Below are 4,821 nucleotides of genomic sequence, written 5' to 3'. Positions count from 1 at the left end.
GAGGGGACAACGTGACGCGAGAAGAAGGTAATGTGTGTATAGATAGTGAGTAATTGAACTGCAGTCAGAAGTATTATTGACGTTCGTTGTTATAGCGTTTGTTTAGCGCGATTGTTGAAGTTGAGTGTATCGGTAATGTTATATTCGGAAAGAATAAACCAGTTTTATTAAGTAAAGACTTGTGTCGTTAAAATTTCGTCGAACGAAGTTACGGAAAATCGATTAACAAACGGAGACGTAACAATATGTTAGAGTGAAACTAACAGCAGAAAAAGAAGATAAGAAAACTAATTTTATTTCGTCAAAGCGGGGTTCTAAAGTAATTGAATCAGCCTGAGTGCACTCTTAGAAAAGGAACAGAGGATCTTCAAATGAAAGAAGACCAAAGATTACGGTAACTCGCGCTACAATTGTAAGTGAATCACAGAGAATACCAGTGCGATTGAAATAGAGAAGATAGTTCGGCTTGTCAACTGAAATTCTAAAGTAACTGAATAGGCCTAAGTGGATATTTAACAATAAGGAGAGAACTACATATATAGTATTTATGATATGTCCATAATATCTAGTGTTAAAAAATTTATTGTACATACATTAACTTGTTCCGAATATATATATATATATTATTTTGAGAACAAGTGAAGAGTGTGCTGTTTATTCATCGTTGAATTTATCGCTAACAAGTCACAGAGACCTACTGTAGAAGAATCCTAAGCCCAACAACAAAATAGTATATATTTATATCATTAAGAAATATAACAAAAACCTTCCTATTTTACAGTTGGCAAAAAAGAAAGTTATATATATATATTATTTTAAATTCTGATAGTATGCCTGGCTAGAACATTACTTTATAAATTTATTTTGTCTCATTATATGAACTTATACCATAGTCTGATATTAAGTTTGATCTGTCTAGCTTTGATAAAAATATTCTAGTAACGCACATAGTTAACAAGGCATATAACTTTGCTTTATGTAACGTTTGTAATAATATGTGCCACTTTTTAGAGGAAATTAGAAATAACATAATACCGATAATTTTTATAATAAAATAAAACTTCAAAACATTTAAGATAATAAATATTGTAAATTACATTCAGAAAAATAATTAATAAACTCTGGTGCTTTTGAGAACTGGACATAAGTTGGCAATTGTTTGTTGCTAAGCGCAAAGCTAAACAATGAGCTGTATGCGCTTTGCCCACCATGGGTATCAAAACCAAATTTTTGGCATTATAAGCCTTCAGATTTATTGCTGAGCAACCAGGGGTACAGTTGGTGAATAACTTAAACTTCAGGTATGACAGGTGTGTGATGTTTTATCTCTACTTATCTTTTCTTCTGAGTGGTTATCTTAAAAAAAAAATTGAAGGAATGGATATTCAGCAACTTCTAAAATGGTATATAAATGCTTCATTGGAAAAAGCACTTTTTCTGAGTAAGCATTGTTTCATTATTAAATGTGTGAATGAGTCAATAAAATGAAAATGCAGTCCTCGGATAACATAATGCAATTTCGTTTAAGTTTTGATAATTGTATTAACTCTTAACTAAATTCTGTTTCTACCATGTCTAACTGAATAACATTTTGAAAAATGTTTCTTATCTGAAGAAAAGCTCATGATTGAGATTGAAAGCTGTGATAATACATCTATAATGTGGAATCAGCCAAGAAAAGCATAATTTATTGACACCCTTCATGTTGTTACTTTTTTAACACCTGTTAGGACTTTAATTTTCTACTTTCCACTCATGTTTTAACAGTTCCTTTCAGTTTGTGTGCTAAACATTTTAAACAAGTTGAGGAACCATCAAATAGGAATTATTTATTTTCTATCTGATCGTAGATTATACAACAAATGAATGATTCATATCAAATATGCTGATATTGATGAATTGCTACTTATTGCCATATCTGAAAAATTATCTTTATCACATTTTCATATAATTTTTTTAATTCCCCACGTTTCGCAAAAATAAAGCCACATATAATAAAAATATTTCTTCCCTTTTAATGTATTAAGTTCTAATTTCATCTATATATTTTGAAATTTTAATGGTTATGTTTTAATATTCCTAATGTTTACAATAATAACATCGATCTCTTCCTTTAAGGAGCATGACTGTTACACTTTTTACCTTCGTTATGGTTTTATTTGAAACTCTCTTCAGCACATAACTCACCCACTCCAAGAACACTTTCTTGTTTGAAGATTTGTTGAAGATTGAACAGTTTTCACAAATTTTTAGCACTGGCTCAACCACAAAATACTATTTCTTAAATCATAACAAACATTCACTTTGAAATCCAGCGAGATATTTATCTTTGGATTTTTAATTTCATTATAGTTAAGTAATTCTTAAACAATACACTGAGAACAAATATAATAATAATTACCACACAAGTCTGAACAGTCTCTTCCACTGTTACCAGGACAATTATGTGATAAAAAAAAAAAGCTGTAAAAAATTTTCACAAGTGTAATTGATTATAATTTTATACTTCCTTCTAAGAAAACAGGAGGAACTCCTACCTCATGGTTTGATCAAATTCCTGTATATTATTCATCAGTGTGACACTATCACTGAATAATGCTACAACTGAACCAATTACTATGTTATACCCTTTATTAAACAATTACAAGTTTTTATATGGGCCTCTGATATTCTTAAAACTTCCCTTAAATAAATTTTGTCATCAAATGTTTGAATATCCATATATACATACATACTCTATATCTATTTATACAAATCCAAAATTGGTTTTGAATATACAATACAATAAACAATATGGTTTACAATGCTGACTCATGTTTTCATTAATTAATATAAGTAAAAAAAAACAATTTTACATTACAAAGGGTGATATAAATATTTGAAGAAAATGTACTGATATTCTGTCATCAATAAAACTCCCTTCTTAACAAAAGATTATTCATTACGTGAACATAATAGTTTACATGTCAAAAGCATAAATGAATAAGATTTAAAGGAAACTTTAAATATATTTAGTTATTTTTTATTAAACTAACTTTAGTGTAGTGAGGATATATGTTACAAACAAACATAGTAGTGTGCAAATTTATTAAAATACCCCAATGCTCCTGTAGTTTTGATTTGTTATTACATGTGAAATAAAACCATTGTTGTCTAAAATGTTAGAAAAAGCATCAAAATAGGCAAATTATTGATTTTTTTCTCTTTTTCCATAACTTTAATATGCTACACATTTAATTAATTTAAAATTTTAAAGGAAAAGCAACACATAGCTGGAAATGATTAACTGCAGTAGATGTTTTAAAAGTTGTTCAAAGTATCTAACCTGAATAAAAAGTTGTGCAACATTGTCACTAATGATTGACTTTAGTTTCTGTACCAGTCATCACTGGAAAAAAACACAAAATTTCTCACACACACATAAAAAAACTTTATCAATCATCATCCAGTATAGCTAATATAATGTTGCCATTAAAATGTCAGAGCAGAGAATTAACACATTTTAACAGAGTTAGAGTCAAATCTTAACATGATGTTAGTTGTAGTTTAAGAAAAATTGTGACAAACTTTAGGTTTTCACTAAGTACTGTGAAGTACGCATTGAACAGATACAAGGAAACCCAGTCTTATAACACCAGACAAGGCAGAGGACAGAAAAAAAACTTAGTGAAAGAGATGTTAGATATCCAGAAATCAATTCCTAAAAACTGCAAAAAAAACCTTACTGATAGGATTAACAAGTCTCACAAAAATATATGTTCATGAAGTACAGTCTCAAGAATGCTGAAGAAATATGGCCTTTGAGGAAGAGTAGCAGTAAAAAGTCTTTACTCCACAAACTGAATATATTAGAATAGCAAGAAATTAATGTTGCGTCTTGAAACATTTTCATTACCCCCCCCCCCCAAAAAAAAATGTACATCACGTATAGTAGTTAAACGAGCCACCTAAACGTCACATTAGTATAGCCTATTTCATGTGTAAAGTTTAGTATACTCTAATTCCTTATAGTGATGGCATACAATGAGACACATATTGGGCATGCAATGCTGTTTGAATACAAAAAGGGATAGAACACCTCTTTAGCCACAAAGAATATCAAAGAAGTTTATGGAAATGTTTTGAATGTTTGTAAGTGTCAGTGATGGTTCAGCAAACTTCGTTCAGGTGACTTTAGCCATAAAAACTGTGATGGCAGGGACCAACATGTTAGAATTGATATTGATGCTCTAAAGATGCTTGTTGAGTCTAATCCAAGGCAACACACAAGTGAAATGGCCCTGAAATTGATTGTCTCTCATGAAACAATAGATAAATATCTAAGGAATATGGGAAAACTCCATAAAGAAGGTGTTTGAGTGCCTCACGAACTCTCTGATGATCATCATTCCCAACGTGTGCACGTTACTTTCTCTCTTCTGGCACGTAATTGGAAAGAATTGTCCCCAGTATTGAAAAATGGATTTCATATGCAAATATTAAATGCCAAAAACAATGGCTCAGTCCTAGACAAAAACCACTTTCAACCCCAAAACTTGGACTCCATCTGCAGAAAGTGTTGCTTTGCATTTGGTGGGAAAACAAAGGAGTAATTCATTTCGACCTCTATGATCCACAGTGAACTGTCAATGCAGAGATCTATAGTCAGCAACTAGAACATTTAAATCAAGCCCTTCATCAGAAACGCCCTTCACTCGTCAGTCGGAAAGGTGTTCTTCTCCACGACGATGTACGTCCACATGTAGCACATTTGACGCAACAAAAGATTATGGAGTTGGATTAAAAAGTTCTACTTCCACCCACCATATTCTCCATATATGG

The 4,821-nt window shown here is 31.0% G+C and overlaps 1 long non-coding RNA gene across 2 annotated transcripts in view; it reads left to right on the top strand.

Moving 5' to 3' along the window:
- Nucleotides 1-1,183: 1,183 nt before the first annotated feature.
- Nucleotides 1,184-4,821, top strand: part of LOC111083311 — a 6,491-nt gene continuing 2,853 nt past the window's right edge. Inside the window, exon 1 of one of the 2 annotated variants that reach the window (XR_002608952.1) lies at nt 1,184-1,301. This is a non-coding gene — a long non-coding RNA (uncharacterized LOC111083311). Of the gene's footprint in view, nt 1,311-4,821 lie in introns of both variants that reach the window. The other variant, XR_002608951.1, reaches the window with a different exon arrangement.

Source organism: Limulus polyphemus, unplaced genomic scaffold (genome assembly GCF_000517525.1).
Source record: "Limulus polyphemus unplaced genomic scaffold, Limulus_polyphemus-2.1.2 Scaffold9012, whole genome shotgun sequence".
Lineage (NCBI taxonomy): Eukaryota > Metazoa > Arthropoda > Merostomata > Xiphosura > Limulidae > Limulus > Limulus polyphemus.
The sequence above is the reverse complement of the archived record's forward strand: the minus strand, read 5'-3'. Positions and strand labels throughout refer to the sequence as shown.